This window comes from Prionailurus bengalensis, chromosome F2 (genome assembly GCF_016509475.1).
Source record: "Prionailurus bengalensis isolate Pbe53 chromosome F2, Fcat_Pben_1.1_paternal_pri, whole genome shotgun sequence".
NCBI classification, from domain to species: Eukaryota; Metazoa; Chordata; class Mammalia; order Carnivora; family Felidae; genus Prionailurus; species Prionailurus bengalensis.
Window position 1 is genome coordinate 64,470,269 of NC_057353.1, and position 25,554 is coordinate 64,495,822.

At 42.1% G+C, this 25,554-nt stretch overlaps 1 protein-coding gene across 1 annotated transcript in view; it reads right to left on the minus strand.

Annotated features, from left to right (window-relative positions):
• The window catches only part of SNTB1 (syntrophin beta 1), a 236,769-nt gene that overhangs the window by 97,606 nt on the left and 113,609 nt on the right, over positions 1–25,554 (minus strand). The window lies entirely within an intron of this gene.

The window sequence follows — 25,554 nt, forward strand, 5'->3', positions numbered from 1 at the left end:
AGTTCCTTGCAACATGGGCTTTTGCAGATGCTACTAAGTATCTTCATGACATGGTAGCTGGTTTCCCCCAGACAGCAAGAAGGAACTGCTATTTATTTTACCACCCAGCCTCTGTTATTATATGTAGAGCACCGGGTGGAGACCGGGTCGTAAATATATATATATATATATATATATATATATATATATATATATATATAACTAGCATGAACCTCAAATACATGCCCGTTAGCCTAGTTTGTCACTGAAGCTCATTTTGCCAAAATGTGACCCCATGCACTGCATGTTTTACAGCACAAAGGGACACAGAAAGAAGTTCCATTCCTGGGCTGGCTACGTTCCTTCAGCAGCCCATTTTCCCACCAATTTAAAGTACATGTGCTGGACAGTAGCTGTGAAGCACCTAGAGTTTGGGTTCAGGCTGGCTCTAAAATCTGATGGCTGTGAGGCACTAGGCAAGTTACTTAACTTCCCTAAGCCTCAATTTCCTTATCTGTAAAATGGCTCAATACACTTGCCTCTTAAGGTTATTGGGAAGACCAACTGAGATAACGTGTGCGTGAGATGTCAAAATGCCAAGCTGGTCTGATCAGGTCTAGTTTGCCATGAATAGTCTTCCCAAACGTAGGGGTCCCATGTGGCAGGAAGAGTCCTCCCAGGTGGGCTGTGGTTCAACTCTTTTTCAGAGTATTTGGACTTGGAGGAAAGTCTAGTCCCAGGAAAAATGAAAAAGTCATACAAGGACTATCTCTAACATCCTGGAATGGAAAAAGGATAACTTTGGGAAGAGCGGCATGAATCTTCTGCGAGATCTTGGATGATTTGGAGCAAACCTGATAATACATCCCCTATTATCCCATCTACCTCTGTTCAACCCCAAACAGCCACACCAGGCTCATGTTTAAGAGTGTAAGTTGTTAAGATTTGCAGCCATCATTAGAGCTACAAACGTTTGTTGATGCCCCCTGTGTTTTCTCAACTACCTAAACTAACCAGCAACCACGAGGATGAAAGGAGATGGGAAATTGTTTTACCTTTCTGGAATATTTTGCTGACAGCATACCCCAAAAGAACCACTTTCAAATATTTCATAACGCCCATTTTTTTAAAGCAATTTCAACTCCAATAACTACTTCATCAATTTGCAAATGCACAGGAGCTAAATATGAAGACATAAAGTAAAAATAGGGGAAGGAGGGGGTGGGAGAGAAAGAAAAGGAAAATAGGAAAAACTCAAGGGTGGGAAAATTAAGGTGTGTGAAAATGCTACGGTGGCCGGGTAGCTGAAGTCATTAAAGTCAGGGAACCAAATCCACATGACACAATGGAGGTGCAAAAACACGGGGCAGAACAGCGAGACTCGTGTCATGCCACTGATTTAAAAATGATGTATATATGGGGGCGCTGGGTGGCGCAGTCGGTTAAGCGTCCGACTTCAGCCAGGTCACGATCTCGCGGTCCGTGAGTTCGAGCCCCGCGTCGGGCTCTGGGCAGATGGCTCAGAGCCTGGAGCCTGTTTCCGTTTCTGTGTCTCCCTCTCTCTCTGCCCCTCGCCCGTTCATGCTCTGTCTCTCTCTGTCCCAAAAATAAATAAACATTGAAAAAAAAATTTAAAAAAAAATGATGTATATAAATGCTTGTAAAGGTGGAGACTGTGCTGGGAAATGTATCCAGGTGGGTTCAATGAGCAGGGAAAGTGTGACAAGAGGAAAAGACTGGAAAGGAGATTTCACTGTCTCACTTTCTGTCTTCTGAATTTTGTTCCACGTATTCATTGTGTACTCACTGTGTTGGAAAGGCAGCGAAGGGGGAGGGGAGGAAGAGCAGGTAGATTGGCCTGTAGGTTAACACAACCTTGTCTCAAGTCCAAGTTCTGTCATTTATGAACTATACTCTCTTACGACTATCTGTGGTTCCGTCTGCCCAATCTCCATTTCCCCTTTCTGGCACCAGGCTTTACACCCCCGTTCTCAGCTTTATTAGTTTGGGGGTTCAATGGTGTGAGGGTTGTAGGTGTGATATAATTTAAGTCATGGAGATTCAGGCCCAGGATTCCTAGAGGAATAACTGTTAAGGAGATGGGTTTTTTTTGTTTGTTTGTTTGTTTTTTCCTCATCATATATACAAAGGGATCAAATAACATCATGGATTGGAGGGTCTGTCCGCAAACAAAGCCAACACTGAGGAAAGCAGAGCTGAGAGTCCTGGATCCAGCCATACCTGACACACAGCATATCTTTGTACTTTTCTCCTATGTTCCCCTTTCTGCTTAATTTGAGTTGGGTTGTCAAATACAACTGAAAATCCTGACTCATTCACTGACCACAAACAGATCACATGATTTCAATGAGCCTTGAGTCTCCCCTATAAAATAGGAGTGGTGGTGGTGATGATGAGAATGATGATGAAGTGATAATGATGATTATAATGGAGATACTTATAATAAAACCGTCAGAGGTTACTAGAGCATCAAATGAGATAGTAATTGCGAAAGTGCTCTGTGAACTTGTAAATCCTGATGTTAGCAGTTGTCATTTACGCTTTTGGCATTTTAAGACTCTTTTGTTGGCTCAGAAACTGGGAAAAGGAACTGTATTAGTGAATACAATGCTTGTGAACTATCTGCACATACAGGCACATATAAGCAAGTTCTCTCTTTCCTAGCTGCACCATAAATAAAGAGACAGGCATGTAAATCCTAGCAAATCTCTTGAGTTACAAAATAGACATGGAAACATGTGGTGATTTCTTCATACAAGAATTTCTTAGCATGTGTTGGGGGCCACAGAGGCATGGAGAGTACATGGTCCCTGTCCCCAAGAAGCTCACCATGTAGAGTAGGATGCATAATGTTGCTGCAAATTCATTTCTACTCAGACCCTCAGAATGTGACTGATTTAGAAATATAACCTTTGCAGAAGTAATTCATGTAAGGCTGGTGCTGGCGTCCTTTTCCCATTAACTACCCACTGAATTAGAGTGGGTCCTAAATCCAAGGGGGTGCCATTGTAAGAGACAGAAAAGACACACAGAGAAGAAGGCAATATGAAGACGGGCACAGAGATTGGAGGGATGTATCCACAGCCAAGGAATGCCAAACATCGGCAACTACTGGAAGCTGGGAGAGAGGCGTGGGATGGTTTCTCCCTCAAAGCCTCTGGAGGGAACCAGCCCTGCCAACTCCCTGATTTCACACTTCTGGCCTCCAAAACCGAGAGAGAATAAATTTCTGTCGTTTTAAGTTTTCCAGTTTGTGCCCACTTTGTTACGGCAGTCCTAGAAAACTAACACACCATGTAACTATCTTCTTGCGGGTAGTTGAATGAGAACTGCGTTAATGTGTAAAACACACAGATGCTTAAAGTAATTTGTAAGATGCAGATCGCTTAGAACTATGGCAATCATGCTTCCACTTCAACACATATTGGCGTTAAAAAGTCTTCTCTTTGGCAAAAAACAAAAACAAAAAAAAAAAACACCCCCTCCAAAAAAAACAGACAAAAAAAACCTTACCCCCCACCAACATTCAATTCTAGATGCAGAAAGAGAAAGGAATGAGGGGTATATATAAAACACGCAGAAGCATGCAGGGCCATAGTAGGCCATCGTCAGTAAATCAGAGTGCCTTCTACCTCCCTCCTGGCACTAAAAAAAAGAAAAAAAAAATCTGGACAACCTCCTCGCTAGCTGATGAGTCCTACATTTCTGGAAGCGGGAAAGAGGAGGGAGGGAGGGAGTGAAGGAGCAATAAAGTCAGGATGGCTGATTGGAGCTATTTTCAGCAGCCTGGTCTTTTATAACTCCTATTTTGTTCCCCAGTTGAACTGACCACTGCTTGATGAATTGTGTTTATCTGTAGTTCAGCGATAAAGTTCTCTTTTAATTCCCTGCTGAATAGAAATATTTAGGGCAATGCCACAGCTGTGTTTATTCTCACACTCCACCACAGTTATGTAAATACTGCCTATGGAACTATTTCTGATAAAGGCCCGTCCCAACCCCGAGGAATTACACGCTCGCTCTAGATGTCTGCCAAGATGAGCAGTTTCCATCCAGCTTGGCACAGCCTATGAATGATATCACAGCTTCTCAGAGATCATTTGGCAAACCTCACAATAAAAGAGTAATTTTCTTACCCTCTTACTCTTTCAAAGACTCCCACGGAGACGATTAATATTTCCCAGAGTTCTCTGCTTCCCCTGTTCAGAAACACGAGGCCAACACATAGAACTTGAAGCCTCCTGACACGAACTTAATAAATAAAACTGGCGGCCGGGCAACAAAAGTTTCACGTGACCTTTCCCCTCCAACGTGAGGCTGGAGGAAACACGGATGAAGGTAGCCAGAAGCATAAGGCCTGCGGCCTTGCAGCAGCCACTGGGAACTGAGGAGGACTCAAACTACATGGTCATTGTCATTACGATTGCTTCCAGTCCGTGAATCTGGGATTCCCATGGCTGATAAAAAATATTTCCCAACAGACAAATACATGGCACCATTAAGAGTGGCTGTCTCTACACAGGTGAACTTTGAGGTGTTCTTCTATCTCCAGTTGTCTGCTTTTCTTTAATGTCTAACATTTTCTTGAAATGCCATCACACAAATACGAGAAGAAAAGTTTCTTGAAGGAAAGGAATGTCTGCACACCTTTTCACTAGGAAAAATATTCCTATGTGAACAAGAATACACTGCAGAAAAACTTAGATTCTTTTTTAAAATCCTCAAGTTGGTTGGAACTAAAAGACTTCAAAAGAAAGAGATAGAACGATCTGTATTCACAATATTCATCATGAGGAGAGGACCTTGTCCTGTGGGGGTGAAAACTTCACCACCAAACATGTTCCCTTTCCTCATTTCATCCCTCCCACCACCTATGAGGTGCATGGTTTTAGTGTGTTTACCTCACAGAGGAGAAGACGGCACCTCAGAGAGGCTGGTGTGTTGGGCCTTCCAGTTAGTAAGAGGCAAAGCCGGAACTGGATCCCTAGTGCATCTGACTATAAGGCCTGTCTTCATCGTTCTGTTCCATTGAGTAGGATGTTTATAAAACATGGTTTTTTGCTAAAAAGAGAACATTTTTCACCTTGGTTGCTGCTCAACATCTTTCAGATACCCTTGCTGCGTATTTGGAAAGTTTTCTAAATTATGAGTTGAGCTTCCCCATGGTAGAAGCCAGAATTCAAGCCCCCAGTCTTTCTTGCTGCCGGGACTCAGAGCCATGCACTCAAAACGGCAAGGATGCACCGTGAGAAAGTAGTTGTGTATGGAATCCATCTTCTGGCAAGGATGGCGGTGGAGGCATCCAGATCTAAATGGCACCAGTGGCAGAGCTTGGCCAGTCCCCAGTTGTCATTGGTGCAAGCTGAGGCAGTTTTGGGAGCTGAGACATGGTTGTTAAGTGGTGGCAACAGTGGCGTCTTTTCTAGAACAGCCTTCACAATGTGAATGGGTGCGGAGCCTGGCCTGTCTCTCTGAGCTCTTTGTAAAATATGTGAGCCCGCTAATATCCTCAGCTAGAGTTGCTTCTATTGCCTGAAACTACAATCCCCCGCTAAGCATGTAGATTTAGGAATCTGGTTGCCGCGATGGGAGCTAATGAGATCACCTAAGGAATATGTCAAGTGTGAGCAGTTAATGGAAAAGAAGCCAGTAAAGGTGTTCTGCAGTTTTTCACAATATCCCGTTTCAAAAACAGGTCACGCACGACATAGTATTCTGCTAGGCTCTGAGGGAGCCTGACGATATCTCTCCTATTGGCTGGGTTTCAGCTTTTCAGTAACACATAAATTTACAAAATATGTGAAGAATTTCAGCACTTCAACTTTCCTAGGGGAATGATATTGTTATCAAAGTTTTAGAAGAGGAGTCAGCTAATGTCAAACCAGAGAAAACATTTTGTTTTTTCTGCTACGTACTTCATCTGTACCTCACAGAATACTCTCTGATTTGACCTTGCTCAACTGATTTTTTTAAAGCCATCTAAATATGCAATGAGCTATGCAGGTCAAATAAACGTACATTTGTCTCTAGATTCTTAATATTATACACTGACAGAATTAACAGTCCATCCCAGAGTCCAGTCCAGAGCACAGTGTCTGGAGTCTGGACATCTATTTTGCTTCTTTTGAATTAGATTATTTTGGACCAGAATTAGCAAATAAAAATATAGGATGTCCAGTTAAATTTGAATTTCAAATAAACAACACAGAGATTTGTGTGTGTGTGTGTGTATGTGTGTGTGTGTGTGTGTGTAAAGTACATCTTGCACAATACCTAGTAGTAGAAATGGTATAAAGAACATGGATTAGAAAGTGTACAGAAGGGGCGTCTGGGTGGCTCAGTCGGTTAGGCGTCCGACTTTGGCTCAGGTCATGATCTCACTGCTTGTGGATTCAAGCCCCCCATCGGGTTCTGTGCTGACAGCTCAGGGACTACAGCCTGCTTCAGATTCTGCGTCTCCCTCTCTCACTGCCCCTCCCCCCCCCCACTCTGTCTCTCTCTCTCTCTCAAAAATAAATAAATGTTAAAAATTTTTTAAAAAAGTAAAATACAGAAAATAAAACTGATAGGACTTTATGATGGATCAGCTATGAGAGATGAGGAAGAGAGAAGTGTCAAGGAGGTTTCTGGCTTAAACAGCTGAATGAATGACAATGTCTATTAATAAGATAAAAAGTTGAAATGGTTCAGATTTGGAAAGAACCACAAGTTTGGGTAAATATCTCCGTCTTCATTTAGATATCTTCTAACAACTTCAAACTTGTAGGGTATACATCTACCGGCTACTCCCGAAGAGTCGGTCTGTTCTATGGTTATTTTATTTTAATGGAATCAACATCTTCCCAATAATCCAGGTTGGATAACCCAATCATTCTTGTGCCTCCTGTTCTCTTCTCCTGGTACCCATTCAGTCTCCAAGGTTTATAAGTTTTATCTTGGTTGTATCTCCCTTTCAAAGAGCTAACCAGATTGTAAATTACCAAGTTTTCTCAGTGGAGCTAGGGCAATCAGTTGTCTAGGATGGCATCGAAGTTTGACTTTGCAGGGCAACTTCAATCAAATGGTAATGGTTGCCTGAAATAAAATTTTAAAAGAGGCTGAGGTCTCCTTCTAGACTCAACTAGAAAAATAGCATCATCATATATTGATGTCTGCCATGGACATGGGAGTAGGAATTGGGAGTACTTATGTTGTCTATTCAATATTTCTAGAAAGCATTTTGAAATGTGGCTCTGATATGTAGCTCGTGATTGCCCCAAGCTTAGAGAGAGTTGTGGCTTTTGGTCATCTCAAAATTTCTCTTTCAAGACTTATCCCTTTATAGTTTATACATTATGTTATGATATATATTATATATCATATATTATATATCATATATATATGATATATGTTAATATCCCCCCATTGCCTGACACACAGATGGGTAACCCATAAGTATCTCCTAGTCTAGGTGAATGGATGGCTCTATTACTAAAAGTTTTGTCCAGACTCTATGGTGGCTCCCTTTCCAACTTCTTGTGAAAGTTCTATAACTGCCTCCCTGTATGTTTTGTTTCTCCCTTACTAGACGTTAACCCTTTCAGTCTTGAATGGTGAATTTAATGCTAATGTAAAAGGTACTTCAGTTCTAAATCATTTCTTTAATATATTTTTAAAAAGTCAAACATGTTTTAATGTCCCATGAGAATCGTTTCCATGGATAATGTGTAATAGCAGTCAACTCCAAAATGTTTATTTTATTTTATAGTATTTTGTTTATCAGATAATTTGTCATACATGATTTTCTTGGGCTTAAAATAATCAATTTGTGGTCTTGTGACCTTTATCCAGTTTGGATGTAAAAGCAGACAGCCTTATAAATATGTAAACCAAGGTTAAAAGATGATACAAAATTAAAACAGCAAGGAATATTAATTCAAAGGATGAACTTATATCTTAAAGGTAAGAACAGAAGTGGATGCCATCTAACTCATTTATGTCAGAGTTGCATGTAAAACAATGAGATATATTTGTCTCACTCATGTACAAAATTGCAAGATGCCTTTTCATTCATTAGCTTACAATTATTTTTGAGTGCCTAGTACCTAGACCTGGCATTGGGCACATGAGGGGAATGGGACTCAACACAGATATGGTTTCTGTGTTCCTTGAGATTACAGTCCAGCAATCTTGGACAAGCACACACTTTCTTAAGTTTTCATATAACATGAAAAATTCCTAATTCCCAATTTGTATCTATTTTAGGAGCAGACAACCTTTTATTCAGCTTTTAATAAACTAAGCAATAACTTACCACCGTGAAGTTGGCAGCTTCTTATACAACAGTAACAGTACTCCACCAAACCCAAAATATCACTCATCCATTTTGTTTTAATTTCTATGTCTTTTTTTTTCTTTTTTTAAAGGAGGGAGGAGAAGAAAAGGGGAGAAGGGCAAAACCACTGTATCTCCAGGAGAAGATGTGTTACCAGGAGAAGGCCATTAAGCTGTTAATACCCCTTCAACAAGGATTATTAGTAGCCACTACCCAGCAGAGAAGAGGTCCCCAGGAGAATGGTGAAGACGAGGCCAAAGTTGGATGAGACGAGAAGGATTCCTCTACCACATGAAGGGACTAGAGTAGCCAGGGAATTGGGGTTCAGAAAGTGAAAAAGACCACAGGCAATTTTAGTTAGTATGGGAGCACTAGATAAAGAGGAGAAGCAGAAACTAAAATTATCCTAATTTAATGTATGAATAAATGAATGATCAAAGTGAGATTTAGCAATCTAGAAAGAATTCAGAGGTCATTTAACTCAAGCACTCATTTCAAAGATGAAAAATCTAACTTCCGGGAAGACATGATTTATTTATCCAAGGTCACACCGACAGGTAGTAGTATTATTGAACCTAGAATCCAGACTTCTTACCAACCATGTTTATCCAAGTTCGGAGACTAGGCACAGAGAGCTCATGATGTGCTGAGGCCAACTTAACTTTCTTTATAATTTTCCAGAGGGCTGGTCCTGAATTTGGGGCTGATACCTCTTTCTGCATTTGAAACAGTTACTGTAATACTTCGTAGATATTTCATTGTCAAAGTATTTATGGACATGACAGCTTCATAATTATTTTCTCTGTGAAGCCTTTGCTCAAAGACACATTCACCTCTTTTGTAGATAGCAATAATCATTTCATTACTTGAAGGATTTAAACAAGCACAAACAAATCAGCTACCCACCAAATTGCTATTTTTAAAAAATCTGTATCTGAACTATCTAGACAAGTTTTAAATTGTCATGCAATTCTGCACTGGTTGCAAGAGAGAGTGAAAATCAGAATAATGCTAATGATCATCCCAAGTTTCAAAAGGTCACACTACATGAAATTCAATCTTCCTCATTCTTACAGTAAATGCCAAGGTGCCAAACAAGTTGGGAAGAGAGTCAATCTCTTTGTGAAGCAGGAAAGCTATGGGTTAGATTTGTTTAATTTTATTTTGACTTCATTAGGTTTTTTTTTTTTTTTTTAAGAAAATAGGCATTAAAATAGAACTGGAAAGTTATTACACATGAAGGAAATTTATTTGAAGATCTCTACTTCTTGACAGAGAGGTGCATGGGGAGGAGGAGTCAGGAGAAGGGCAGGCCATGGAGGGGAGAGAAGAATGCCCAGATTCTGGGGTTGCTACCAGGGAGAGCTGAGCTCCTCAGCTGGTCAGATGCCTGCCTCTGCCTATAACATTCAAAACACTTGTTCCCTCCAGATGTGCAAGTCAATTGATTAAACTTTCTATTTTCAGCTTTGTACCCTTGGGCAATCTGCATGAGGACTGTTTCTCAATTAGCCTGGACTGCTTTTACCAAGATTTCAATATAAGTCTTCCAAAACAAAACACAACAAAACAAAACAAAAAACCCAAAGCAACCAGTTATTGAGATGGGGCATGAGTCACTCATGCAAAAATGTTTATTGAATGCTTGCTCTCTGCCAGGCAGTCTGCTAGGTATTAGGGATACTGAGTCCAACAGCATAGCCATGTCCACAGTGCTGAAGGAAGGTGCTGGCAAACAAGAACCCCATGCTTGCCCTCCAGGACAGGCCAAATGGTACGGGGGTTAGAATTTCGTTAATGGAGTCAGTCAGTCTTGGTCTATGCACTGGCTACGAGCTGAACATCCTTGAGTGAAGGACTCAACCTCTCTCCGTTTCAGTTTCCTCAACTACAAACAGGAGTGGGCTGAATTATCACAAATGCAATCCTTGGAACAGTGATGATCCTGAAGCTCACTTTTGAAGGAAGAGAATCAGTTGGCTAAATCAAAAAGGAGTAGTAGTAGCCAAGGGGAGTATCTCAGGGAGAAGGACAGCTGAACAGAGGACAGAAGGGGAAAACTGTATTGCACATTATGGAAACTGTGTGTAGTTCTTTAATGGCCTGGACAAAGTTTAGGGGAGAGGTGGACGAGGAAGTGGGATTACAAACGGGAGAGTCCAAAGGGGACCCACAGACAGAATTTCATTAAAGCAAGTGATGCGATCAAGCTGTATTTTAGTGAGATGGTGCCGGGAAGATGGGATTGGAGGGGAGAGAGACTGGAGGCAAGACTGGGACATCTCTGCAGTGACAGAGGTGGCTGCAGGAGAAATGCAAGGGGAAGGACACTTTAGATATTAAAGGAAGGTCAAACTATAGCAGAGTAAGAAGAGCATTCTATTGTGACCATTTGATTTATGAATTAATACTTGTATCTTTGGGAAAATGTGTCCTCCAAATATTGAATTAAAAATACCTTTGCATGAGTACAGGAGTTGGCTAGGCATGGGGGGTGGGTGGGCAATGGGATACAAAGATAAGCTGGATGTAGTCCAAGCCATTTATAGCTTAATGAGGGGGATGGTACCAAAATAATTCTAATACATGGCAGAACAGGTGTGCCATTAAGGAAGCATGGAGTATCCAAGGAAGGCATGCTGGAGTGTAAGGATCAGGAAATCCTTCAGGAAGAGAAAGGCATGTTAGATGGGGTTACAGAATAAAAGGATTTGACAGCTGGGGAATGAAGAGAGGGCATTCCAGCCTGTGGGGACCATCCATGACCAGGGGCAGAGACTCACAAATACTGAGGTGTTCAAGAATAGAAAATAGTCCAGCTTTTCTGGAAAACTATAACCGCATTTATTTTTTAACAGTGCTGCTGAGATACAATTGACATACAATCAACCGTACTTTAAGTGTGCAGTAAGTTTGGACAGATGTATATCCACCATGATGACACTGCTTCCCTCCATTTCTCTTTCTATAGCTTAGTTTGCATTATCTAGAATTTTAGCAAATTGAATCATTTAGTACATATTCCTTTCTATCTTCTACACAGTGTAATTACTTTGAGATTCATACATGTTGTAGCTGTGTCAATAGTTCACTCCCTTTTATGACCAAGTGGTAACCACTGTATGGATACGCCACTGTTTGCTTATCCATGCACCTTTTGACAGACATGTAGGTCCTTTCTAGTTTTAGGTTATTACAAATAATGGTGCTATGAACATCTGTGTTTTGTTTTGTTTTGGTTTCGTTTTGTTTTGTTTTTAGTGGACACATGCTTTCATTTCTCTTGGGTAAACAGCTTGGAGTAAAATTGCTAATTCATATGGTAGGTGTGTGTTTAACATTTTAAAGAATTGCCAAACTGTGTTATCAAAGTGGTTGTACCATTTTTTGTTCCCCTTCAGCAGCGGATGCAGGTTCTAAAGACTTTATAAAAAGTCTTGAATGAGGTGGTGTTAATCGTCCAACTTTGTTTTCTTCAAAACTGTTTGGCTATTTCTCTATGCACATTCTATTCGCATTTCCATATGAATTTTTAAATCCATTCTTCAATTTGTATAGAAAAACCTGCTGAAATTTTGATTAGTATGCCATTGTATCTAGACATCAAGGATGGGAGGGTTCTCATCTTAACAGGACAGAGCCATTCTTTCCTGTATACCCATATTTCTATTTCATATCATTTTCTTTCTGAATGAAGGACCTTCTTGAGCATTTCTTGTTGTTGTACAGAAACAGTTCTTTCAGGTGATAAGTTTTCAGCCTTTGTATGTTGGAAGAAGTCTTCATTTCACCTTAATTTCGAAAGATATTTTCACTAGATAATAGTTTTGACAGGTTTTTCTTTTTTTTCAGTACACGGAAAGATCTCACTGGACTGTCTTCTCATTTGTATTACTTCTAATGAGACATAAGATGCTGTCTTCATCTGCTCACGCTGCTATCCTAGAATACCATGGACTGGGTGACTTATAAACACAAATTTATTCCTCACACTTCTGCATCCTGGAAGGTCCAAGATCAAGGCCCCAGTAGATTCAGTGTCTGATGAGGTGGCACCTTCTGATTTGTAAAGGGTCATCTTCTCTTTGTCTTCACTGGTGGAAGGGGCAAGAACTTTCTAGGATCTTTTTTTTTTTTTTCAACGTTTATTTATTTTTGGGACAGAGAGAGACAGAGCATGAACGGGGGAGGGGCAGAGAGAGAGGGAGACACAGAATCGGAAACAGGCTCCAGGCTCTGAGCCATCAGCCCAGAGCCTGACGCGGGGCTCGAACTCCCGGACCGCGAGATCGTGACCTGGCTGAAGTCGGACGCTTAACCGACTGCGCCACCCAGGCGCCCCTAGGATCTCTTTAAAAGAACAGAAATCCCATCATGAGGGCTCCACCCTCATGACCTGAACGCCTCCCAGAAGCTCCACCTCCTAACATCATCACATGGGCGATTAGATTTCAACATATGAATTTGGGGGGACAGGGACATAAACATTTATCTATAGCAGCTGCCTTTTTTTGTTCTTCTCTATGTAATGCGTCTTTTTTCCTTGGCAGTTTTTAAGCTTTTCTTTTTACCACTGTACTGAGCAATTTGATAATAATATGACCTACTGTCACTTTCTGCATGTTTCTTGTATATAGAGTTTATTGAGCTTCTATGTATCTGTGAGTTTATAGTTTTTATCAAATTAGGACAGTTTTCAGCCACTATTTCTTCAAATGTCTTTCCTCCTTTGCCCCCTCTGAGGACCCAACTATAGGTATATTAAGCTGCTTAAATTTATACCATAGCTCACTAATTGTTCATTGTCTTTAAAAAAATTATCATTTCTATCTGTGTTTCACTGTGGATAGTTTCTATTACTAGGTATTTCTGTTAATTAATACCATCCAATGTGTTTTTCATTTCATACAATGTAGTTTTCACCTCCAAGAACTGGACTTGGATCTTTTTCTTTTTTTTTTTTTAAGTTTATTTATTTACTTTGAGAGAGACAGAGACAGCGCAAGTTGGGAGGGGCAGAGAGTGAGGGAAAGAGAGAGAATCCCAAGCAGGCTCCTCGCTGACAGGGGCTCGAACTCACAAACCATGAGCTCACGACCTGAGCCAAAAGCAAGAGTCGGTCGCTTAACCAACTGAGCTACCCAATATGGATCTTTTTGTATCTTCCATGTCTTTAATTTTTTGAATACATGGAATACAGTTACACGAACTGTTTTAATGTCCTTGTTGGCTAACCCTAATATCTGGGTTAGTTCTGGGTCAGCTTCAATTGACTGGCTTTCCTCTTCATCAGGAATATTTTCCTACACCTTTGCATGCCTGCAATGTTATAGTAGATGCCAGACACTGTGAATCTTACCTTGTTGAGTGCTGCATATGTTTATATTCCTAAAAATATTCTTCAGTGTTTTTTTCGTTTGTTTTTTCCAAGACACAGTTAAGTTTCTTGGAAGCCATTTGGCATTTTTAGATGTTGTGTTATTGTTGTTGTTGTTGTTTTTAAGTTTTATTTATTTATTTTGAGAGAGAGAGAGAGACAGCGTGTGTGCGTGTGCGTGTGTGTGCGAGTGGGGCAGGGACAGAGAGAATCCCAAAGCAGGCTTCCCACTGTCAGCACATAGCCCATCATGGGGCTCGATCCTACAGACAAGATCATGACCTGAGCTGAAATCAAGAGTGGGACACTTAACCGACTGAGCCACCCAGGTGCCCTTTAGGTGTTGTTTTGACGGTTTGTTTGGGACAACTGGGATGGTGTTCCATCTAGGATGAATTCTGTCCCTCTATTGAGGGGAGGCCCTCTGTGCACTCTGTCCTCTGTGTACTCCTGTGAATCATGACATTTTCCAGTCCAACTTCAGGACAGGTGTGCCTCCCGGTCTTATGTGAGTGCTGAGCAATGTTACCTCTAATCTTTGCGGGTAGTTTTTCCCTTGGTCTTTTGCAGTTTCCTCACACCCGTGCTGATCGGTACTCAGCTGGCCTTGAGGAGACGCACTTCGAAGCTCCAGATTTCTCTCTGTGCAGCTCTCTCCTCTCTCCTCCCTGCCTTGGGGTGCTAGATGTGTCGGTCTTCCCAGACTCCCCTCCCTGTCTTCCCAACTGAGAGGGTCTTTCGGGTCCCACTGGGGTTCTCTGTCCCTGGAGCCATGGCCTGAAAACTCTCTCAAGGCAGAAAGCTAGGGCAGTCTCAGGGATTGTCTTGTCTCCCATCCCTCAGGAATCACTGCCTCATGTCCAAGGTCTTGAGCACATATTTCACCTGTCTTCTGGTTGTTTCAGGTAGAAGGGTCAATCTAGTTCCTGTTACTCCATCTTGCTTGGAGTGGCAGTCCAAGCCTATTAATAGAAGTCTTTAAGATACAGTCTTTTTTTCCAGCATGATAGTCTTTTATAATGAAGGCATTATGGCATTTGCCATCATTGATGTATTAAGTGACAGATTAGATTGTATTCACTTCATGTCCGTTCAAAGGCATTTATTAGGTAGCAACAGTGTTTACAAAGATGAACCACCCCAAAAGGGGCTCTGCCTTCTGGCATCAGTTTACAGATATAGCAAACAACTTTGGAAGGAACCGATTATAGGGCTTGTATATTATCCATGCTTTTAACACTCCCTCTTTTTTAACGGTGCCTGCCAACACCATCACTAATTATGCATAAAGGACAGCTGGAGGAAATAAGAAACTTGAGTCACATGATTTTACTAATTTTAAGCAGCCCTTAGGCTTAGACTTAGGGGCAGAAGTTGAAACTCTAGAGGGAAATACTTTATGCTGATGAGATGTTGACTTCTCTATTTCATGCTATTACTCTGCTCCCATAACCAGAATAGAAAGCTGGCTCTACTTCAGCTAAAAGAAAATAAAGCCCTAAATGGCTCCACCTTGGAACGTGAAGGAACAAAGCAGGCTGGGGTAAGGGTACAAGGTTGACGACGTTGATGAGTTGGATTACATACAACCATCTCCACGGTGCCTCCAATTTTGAGATGAGCATTTCATGAAAGTTGTTCAAAGCAATATGTTGACCTTTCATGAGCTAGAGCAGCTGACATTTTGCCTGGATCTGAGCCAGGGTGTGTGCTATTCTAAACGAGAAATCAGTCGTCCCATCTGCACTGAGGAACTTTTTCTGATCATTTGTTAAAGCTTTATTTCCAAGGCACTGAGTGAATTTAATTAATTTCACCACCACCATCCCCTCCTTAATAAATTCCTCACACACGTGGATTCACTAGGAAATTGAATTTCATCTCTAGAAAACAAAAAAAAGGACATTCAACTAAAGGATGAGAGATTAGTTTGGTGAAAGCCCAGTGATCTAGTCAAAATGAAAATGCCTCTCGAACTGTAATGAGGTGAATCATATTAAAATGCAGATTCTGGCTCAACAGGCCTGGAGTGGGGCCCGAGATTCAGTATTTCTCATAAACACTCAGGTGATGCGTTGTGGCTGGGGCCTGTGTGGCGCACTTTGAGTAGCAAGGAGCTAAAAGACATTAAGACCTCATTCACGTTTCATTATTCCACTAAGTCACTGCAGTAACCAGGGGAACCTTCTCAATTGAGCTTCAGTTTACTCTAATATAAAATATTCTCTAAGGTTCCTTCTGGATCCTAAAAATGTATCACGTTCCCGAAAGTATAGGTCCAGCTTCCCTGTACTAGCGAATTTACACGTTCTATCAGCAGACACGTACTGAGCTCCTATTATGTGTCAGGTACTGAATGAGGTACTGGCTGATTACGCACTACCTCAAACCCCTGCATGAAGGAATCAATCCAGAGGGAGAAGCAAGCAATGATAACATTATGCCATGCATGCTATGAAGCTGCTTAAATGATGGCTGTTAAGAGGACACAGAGGTCTGAGAATCTGTGTTTTGGAAAGCATGTACGAGGGGATGCCATCCTGCAGTGGTTCTCAGACTTGAGTGTGCACTGGAGTCACCTGCTGGGCTTGTTAAACTACAGATCACCGGATCCCACCCACAGACCTCTGAGAATTTTCATTTCTAACAAATTTCCAGGTGATGCTGATGCTTGTGGTCTGGGGTTGCACTTTGAGAAACACTGTTTTAGACCTCAAGACACGCAAATGAATGAAATAGGGCTTGGCTTTGGGATGGATGACCAGGAGTCACGGTTTAATGGGAGAAACAGGCTTCCCTTCCCTCGCTCCACGCAGAATGGCTAGGGTAACTCTGGGAGGGGTTTGAAGAGGGAGAGAGGCAGTATAGTGATAGTTCTGTGCCACATGAGCTTTGGAGTCAGAAGGAGCTGGGCTCAAAGCCCAGTTCTGTCACTTTACTGCTGTGGTCTTAGTATACCAAGTGCCAAAAAAAAAAAAAAAAAAAAAAAAAAAAAAAGAAAAAAAAGGAAAAAGAAAAAAGACGGTTGAGGTTTCTCAAATAATAATAGCATGATTCTATCTGGAAGGAGGGAGAAAGAAAAGACTGCCCAGAGTAGATGATATCTGTGTGATGACTGAGGATGAGTGGGAGCTTGAGAAATAGATCTGTTAGGGGATAGCAGGTAGCAAGGTAAATGGATGGTTCTAGGTGGAAGATGTTACCAAGCTGTCAAACAACACACTGCTCTGTTCACTAAGTACTTTCTGGTACATATGCATATATTATGGGATTGTTAATATAATCAAATTTAATATTCTTTGAGGAAAACTAGCTCTTTAAAGGACTCCTATGTACAATTCCCCTGTGAAGTCAAAAGGAAGACAGGCTTCAACAGTAAGTGCACAATGACCATGGACTCGGAAGTTCTAGGCTCAAGCCTCAGATCTTCCTCCTAGAAGCTCTACAACATCTGGAATTCATGTACATATGTTCTTTCCACTTCTAGCAACTCTACAACGCAGCCGTCATTATTATCACTGCCATTCTACAGATAGGAAGACTGAGGCCCAAAAGGATTAGATAAAATGCTCAAGGTTATTAACTAATAAATACTGACTGAGCCAGTATTTGACCTCAAGTCTACTGGATCAAGTTTTGTAAACTTTGGGATTTTGGCTTTTGTTTGATTATTTCAAAAGAGGATTTTCTATACTTACCCAACGACTAGACCTAATGAGAAAATTTGTCAAAACTAGATTTCTAAGCTCCTTCTGTAGAGATTCTAGTTCTGTAAGTCTGAGATGGAGCCAAGAATCTGTATTTTTTTAAAAAAAAATTTAAATATTTATTTATTTTTGAGAGAGGGAGAGAGACAGAGTGTGAGTGGGGGTGGGGCAGAGAGAGAGAGAGAGAGAGACAGAGAATCTGAAGCAGGCTCCAGGCTCTGAGCTGTCAGCACAGAGCCCGACGTGGGGCTTGAACTCACGAACTGTGAGATCATGACCGGAGCCGAAGTCGGACACTTAACCAACTGAGCCACCCAGGTGCCCCAAGAATCTATATTTTTAATCAGTGACTGCCCCCACCCTCACCCCTGCCACTATGTAAGTATTACCTTTGGGGAAATTTGAGAAGCATCATTACCTGTTGTAGTGGGTTGAATAATGTCCCCCCAAAATTCATGTCTACTGAGGACCTCAAGGTGGCCCCTAACTTGAAATTGGGTCCTTACAGATGTAGTTAGTTAAAATGAAGTCATTCTGGAGTAGGGTGGTCACGCCTGGATTAGGTGACCAATGACTGGTATTCTTACAAGAAGAGGATACAGAGATACAAACACACACAGATAGGAGGCCAGTGAAGACACAGAGAAAGGTTGGGATGCTACAACTAGCTGTAAGCCAAGCACATCCAAGGCTTGCTGCGAACTCCTAGAAACTGTAAGAAGCTAGGAAGGATTCTTACCTAGATCCTTTGGGGAGAGCAGAATGAATCTCTCCCGAACTGTGAGAGAATAGATTTCTGTCAGTTTGTAGTAATTTGTTATTGCAGGCATACGAAACTAATACATTCGCCTTCTAGAAACTTCAGGGAAATAACTGTCTTAAGCTGGCATTTTTTTTTAATTAAAGAAAATGTAATGTTTATTTTTGAGAGAGAGACAGAGAGAGAGACAGAGTGAGAGCAGGGGAGGGGCCGAGAGAGAGAGAGAGGAAGACACAGAATCCAAAGCAGGCTCCAGGCTCTGAGCTGTCAGCACAGAGCCCAAAGCAGGGCTCAAACTCACAGACCACGGGATCGTGATCTGAGCCGAAGTAGACACTTAACTGACTGAGCCACCCAGGCACCCCTTAAACTGATATTTTAACATGGAAAGCTGATAACAGTGGTTGGTTCTGGAGAAGAGAACCAGGTGGTTTGGACAGGGGAGTTAAAAAAGGGGGACTTATTTTTCTTTATGCGTCCTTTTGTGCACGGTCAACCATGTGTATGTATTATCTATTAAAAAAAATAAAGGAACAAATAATGACATAAATCATTAAATATTCTTACATGATATCCTAGAGCAGCATATTTGGGACCAGAGCCATGAATCAGGAATGTATTGGTTTCTTGCACTCCATCAAAAAAAATAAATCATATTAAAGCCATGTGATATGAAGGGCTCATTCAAAAGAATGACTTCCAGAGTCAGTCCTGGGGTCAGGGTGATTTAAGCTACTGATCAGAGAGTCTCGTACTATGAGAACAGAAGCTCGTGAAGGTGAGGTCCAGCAAGACACTGAAGATCAGAATCCTCTAGTTAGGACGAAAATGGGGAACCCACATCATCTCTACTTTATGTTCAAGAACACACTCAAAGAGATAAAATGACTTGCTTCGTGTGACAGCCAGAGCTGAGTGTCAGAGCCACGTGATCATTCGTTCTGTTCAATGTAACATTTACTGGGCATTTACTGTGTGCGAGGCACCAGAAGGATAGAGATGTATCAGGTGCCTTCCTGGGCCTGTCCTAGGACTGTCTGTCCTCAAATCCACTCCTTGCGCTTTCCGAGACTTTGCTCAGTGTTACGAGGGGATGATTACTTGAGGCTTCTGTGTCGTGTGGCTTGTGCACACAGGACGCACCGGGGGAGACCGGAGGGGAGGAGGGAGGGTAAACCCATGCTGGCTTCTCAGCTCTCCTTTCACCATCATAACCGATTTGCTGCTTTCATTTCCCTCTGTTTAAAATGTCTCCCCACCCCCCCCCCAATAAAACAAAATAAAATAAAGTGCCCAGCGTAGTCTGTTTTCCTGGTTGGACCCGGACTGAAATGCTTTTGCTGCCTGGGTTTTTGATTTCCTGTGGCTGCAAGCCAGCTTCTCTGCTTGGGCTAGGCAGGTCAGCGCAGGGACTCTGGATAACCTGGTGCAGAACAAACTGTCAGATTCCCAGAAGGGCCTGCAGCTGGGGCCCTCCAGCCCCGTGATGACTGGTGAGCTCCAGGGCCCGGGACCAACACAGGGGATGGACGCTGACCTTCCCAAGGCCAACCCCAAGGCTCCCCCTTCTCCCCACCAGCCCCTCTGGGCTTGAGTTCATAAGCAATTCTAAGCTGAAGGGCTGAGAGTGCCATCAGAAGACTGGTCACATAGAAGCAGGGAAGCTCCTTGGAGCTCATCAAAATATTAAAGCCATCCAACTCTTACAAATAAGTTCAGAGGTCATGGTTCTGGTTCCTTGAGAAACACAAATGCTATACCGTGTAGGGTAGTTTTCCTCTCCGAAATGGTGCCTCACGGTTTCGCAACCTAATATACTGACTGAGGCAATCACTGTAAAGAAGAATTTTCCATCTGGGGACCAGGAGTATCTTGGGGAACTTCCAAGGTACCATAAAGGTCACAGCTGAAGAAATTCTAAACATCTGTTTGGCCCCGTCAGTGGTAACATGCAGGCTGTAGGAATGCTGAGAGGAAAAGCTGAGGAGCTCTGCCCTATCTCCTGGGTCTTCCTTGTGTCCCCTCATCCCCTCATCGGTCCATTCATTTAAACACACCTCTGTCCAGTGAACATTTATTCAGTGCCCGCCCTGAGCCAGTCACTACCTGGGCTGGGCGCTGGAGATAACATGACAAACTAAGGCCAACCAGGCCACTGCACTCATGGAGTTAGTGAGACAGTCAGATGTCAGTCAGATAAAGACACAGATAAACGTAAAGACACCACACGGTAAGAGCTACAAAGGGGGACACACGGGGGACTCAAGCTGAGTCTGGGTTTCTTCTGGGCCCCAGTGAAGTGGTGATGAGGTGTGGACTTCTTTAGTGAGCTATGTTTTTCTCTTCCATTCTTTAGCTTCATAGCTTATGAAATACTTGAACGTACATTGTATCACTTTACTTTTATTCCAATGCTGTGATGACAAGATTTTAAAAAAGAAGGTTGAGGGGGCGCCTGGGTGGCGCAGTCGGTTGAGCGTCCGACTTCAGCCAGGTCACGATCTCGCAGGGTCCGGGAGTTCGAGCCCCGCGTCAGGCTCTGGGCTGATGGCTCAGAGCCTGGAGCCTGTTTCCGATTCTGTGTCTCCCTCTCTCTCTGCCCCTCCCCCGTTCATGCTCTGTCTCTCTCTGTCCCAAAAATAAATAAAAAACGTTGAAAAAAAATTTTTTAAAAAAAGAAGGTTGAGAATTATTGCAGGGGGAGCTAATACAGATGAGAGTATGAGAGAATAGTAAAGGTGAGGACATGTAAGAGTAAAGTATTTTCACGTGTTTGTTCTTCATTTACCAAAAATTGGTGGTCTGGTCTTTAAATGTAAGTAATTATAATTTAGAAAGGCCACAAAGAAACACACAAATTCTAGCCTTTTAGCTGGGGCAGAATCTGGTTACACTGTAGTTATATCTGCTTTTGCCGAAGCAAACGGAGGCGAGATTTCCTTCTGGACAAAGGTGTCCTCTAGACCCACAGGAAAGAGCATTAATCACAAATATTAAAACAGTTTCCAAAGCAACCCTATAACTACAATAACAAAGGATGCTTTTCACATGTTCTGAATGTGAAAAGGTCCTTTATCGGGTACCTTTACGTCATGCTCGTTCACTTGGATAATGCCAACTAAAAAAGAAGCCATATGATTGCTTTTAGACTCTACATTAAAAACTATATAAAGTGGGGGGTGCCTGGGTGGCTCAGTTGGTTAAGTGTCCGACTTCGGCTCAGGTCATGATGTCACAGCTCACAAGTTTGAGCCCCACATCAGGCTCTGTGCTGACAGCTCAGAGCCTGGAGCCTGCTTCGGATTCCATGTCTCCCTCTCTCTCTGACCCTCTCCTGTTCATGCTCTGTCTTTCTCTGTCTCAAAAATAAACATTAAAATTTTTTACAAAATCTATAAAAACTGGGAAAGAGAGGGAAAAAACTGCATTTACTCAAGGTGCCTAGCTCTTTGAGAATGACTGTTATCTCCCAGGAAATATTACTCAGCTTGAATGCACTGTTAGGACATTTCCATGATGATCATATTGGTCACAATAAGATTGGTTTATGCTGTGCCGTTAAATTATCCTGAAATTTCAGTTACCGAGCATAACTAAAGTTTGTGAAAATAACATGTTATGTTCCCCAAAGGGCCTGAGGTGGGTGGGGTGGGGATCTGCTCCACCAGGTTACTTAGGAAGCCAGTCTTAAGGAAACTCCACCATTTTAAAGGTGCACCTCCAAGAACACACTTGCCAATCACTGCCTCAGCTCAGAAGCACACACATCACCTCTTCTCATATTTCATTAGCCAGAATTAGTCACAAGGCCCAACACAACTGTAAGACTTAGAGATTCGGGGGGACAAATGGACTATTTGGTGAGCCTACTGTCTGCCACTACAACCTATTTCCAAAACTCATCAAAACTGATGCTGTAGGGGAGGGACTAGTTTAATCACAATTCCCCCAACCTTATCAAGGCTCAGAGTTTCCTGTAAGCTCTTATTTTGAGTCTTTACAGGCACAGGGAAGAGAATTAGCATTTCTTGAGCTCCTATCATCTAGCCAACATTGTGTGATGGATACTGTGAGTTGGCTAACTCAAGCTCACTGCACCCTCTTTACAACATAGAATGATAAAAAAAAAAAAAAAATTCCATCTTCCCAGAGTCCCTTACAGGTAGGGTTTTGGAAATATGCTAGGTTCTGCCAGACATACACTTGATGTCTTCCCTTGCTTAGGAAGGTGGCAGTTTTGACTGCCACGGCTGGTAAGCAAGGCTGTCAGGGTCAAAGGCAAGAAGCGATGGCAGCTGGCTGGGACAGCCAGTGTCCATTCACCCAGCCTCCTGGGTGTCAAGAGGCAGTTGCAAGGTGTCAGTTCCCTCATTCCTGGATCACCCCTCAGGTCCTGCACAATTTTGGTAATTCCAATGGCAACCTCCTGGTTCTCTACTTTTTCCTGATTAAATCAGTTTTAAAGACTCCCGAGGGTCATTAATGGAGACTCGATCAAAAAGGTCTTCCCATTTTTGGTAGACAACTAATTCCTTAAATACCTTTCTGCTTAAGTTACCTAGACTGACTTCTGTTTCTTTCACTGTGACTTGACTGATAACATTTACCAAATATCGCTATATGCATAAGTTCCTCTAACAACTTTCTGAGAACTCTTAACTGTTGAAATGAGTCAACTTGTACTTTTAGGGAATCTAAGTTTGAGCTGAAATAACTGCAAGCATAAATTTGTTTTAAATTTCATGTTTTAGCTTTAAAATTCATGTGAACGAACTCTACAATAAATTCTATTCTCCCCAAATGCAGAGCAAAATTGATGTTCCCCTAAGGTATACCTTTTCATTCAGTGGCTTTATATATTCCTTGATAAAACCAACCTTATCCATGAAGGTATACACACGTCATCTTGAGAGACATTTAATTTGTGTAAAAATTCTGAAAGGTGGCTCTCATGATGCTTTCATTATTTTATTATTTACAGATGGATTAACTGGGGCTTAGAGGGGTAAACTTAGGTGCCCAAGATCACAAAGAGCTGGGGTTTAAACCTAGGTCTATTTTCAAAGCCACAATTTCTTTCCACTACAACACACAGACTTCTTTTTTTTTTTTTAAATGTTTATTTATTTTTGAGAGAGAGAGAGAGAGAGCAAGCATGAGTGGGGGAGGGATAGAGAGAGGGAGATACAGAATCTGAGGCAGGCTCTAGGCTCTGAGGTGTCAGCACAGAGCCTGACGCGGGGCTCAAACTCACAAACTGAGAGATCATGACCTGAGCTGAAGTCGGACCCTCAACTGACTGAGCCGCCCAGGAGCCCCAACACGCAGACTTCCAAGACTACATCTCATTAGTTCTCAGCTGCTCTGAACACTAGTTTGTAACAGAGGTTTGGTTAGTTTGCTTAGCTCAATGCTGATATTACTAGTTAGTTCTTCTCTCCTCCATGACACCAAAAGCTGTAAGCATCTGCCTCCAAATGGTACACTTCTCATTTTATGAAGGATTGTCCAAGAAAAGATGGAAGGAACACAGTAGAAAAATCTGTAGAACTAGAAAAAAAATTGACTACAACACACATTCTATATCGTGGGCCACCCATGAACAACATGTACACAAACATGATGATAATGGATTTGTGAAGCCTGGAAACCTAATACAAACTGAAGTCAATAGGATCCTGGGATGACTATGGCATCAGCAGAAATATGTCGGTTCAAATTCCTTCTCTGGCTCATGCACGCTGTTTTATCTGTCACTCTCCTTGCCTACATATCTGACAGCAGGCTAGAGAATCCTGCCATCAAGACTTACTGGAACATTTCTATAAAACTGTATGTGGCTGTGGTAGGATTCCACCCCCTTAGTGATTCAAGCCCTTCTCCGTCTTTCCTGGAGAAATTAATCTAAAGATACTATTTGCACGTTGACCCAGTTCTTCAAACTGTCAGCTACTGTAGCTCCAGCATCAGACAGAAACATATAAAAGTCACAATGTGATTTTCATCTGTCCAAACAGCTGTGTCACACCTTCTCAACTCAATATTTTACCCAGGGCTTTCCCAGCACTTAATAAAACTATTAAAAAATTCTTTTTTTTTTTTTAATTTTTTTTTTTCAACGTTTATTTTTGGGACAGAGAGAGACAGAGCATGAACGGGGGAGGGGCAGAGAGAGAGGGAGACACAGAATCGGAAACAGGCTCCAGGCTCTGAGCCATCAGCCCAGAGCCTGACGCGGGGCTCGAACTCGCGGACCGCGAGATCGTGACCTGGCTGAAGTCGGATGCTTAACCGACTGCGCCACCCAGGCGCCCCAACTATTAAAAAATTCTTAATGCATCATCATGCCACTGAAAGAATCCTTTGCTGATCTTATGAGAGATAGATATTTCTAGAACAGAAAAAAAGAGGTAAATGGGAGGAGATTGTCTTTGCTAAGTGCCTACTTAGGTGTAAGGCATTAGGCACATATCAACTTATTTAATTCTTTAAAAAAATTTTTTTTAATGTTTCTTTATTTTTGAGAGACAGAGCACGAGCAGGGGAGGAGCAGAGAGACAGGGAGACCCAGAATCTGAAGCAGGCTTCGGGATCCAAGGTGTCAGCACAGAGCCCGATGCGGGGCTCGAAGTCACAAACAGTGAGATCATGACCTGACCTCAGCCGAAGTCAGATGCTTAACCAACTGAGCCACCCAGGCACCCTCAACTTATTTAATTCTTAAAATTCTATATGCATACATAAAAATACTATCACCCTAATTTTATATATTTAAAAAATTCAATGAAGATAAGTAAATTGACTGAAGTCACCCAGATCATGAGTAGAAAAGCTAATAATGAAACCCAGATTGGACTGGCCTGAAAATCAATCATCTTTTCAAGATTGCATAACACCTCTAATAAAAAATATTGCCAGAGAGCTTGAGAAACTAGCTCCAAGAATTGGAACTTCTGGATCTAGTGTTTTGTTTCCAGGTAACATGAGGAAACATTTCCTGATTGCCTGAATATTTAATAGCACAGGAAACGAAAACGAATTGCAGTACTTGGCCTTTACTGTGTGTTTCCTAACAGAGGTGGAGGAGAGCGCTTTCTCCTAGAGGGAAAAAAAGCACCACGTTACAACTGCAAGTGTGTCTATTAAGGGTAAGTGAGTTGGCATTTTAGATGAGACAACATTAAAAAGATTTTGCAGTTTTGATTCCACTGATGAATGGTTACTGCTCAAACATACCCCTTCCTCTCTTCACATCTTCGTCTGTCTCTGGCTATGTCACTGTTAGAATCAGGTTGGGGCAGGGTGACGGCAGCACTCCTACCTGACTCCCCAGCTTTGTCGTACTGGAAGAGGACACACCCCCTGGCCCCTGCTCTCTGAGGAGAGGACAACAGTG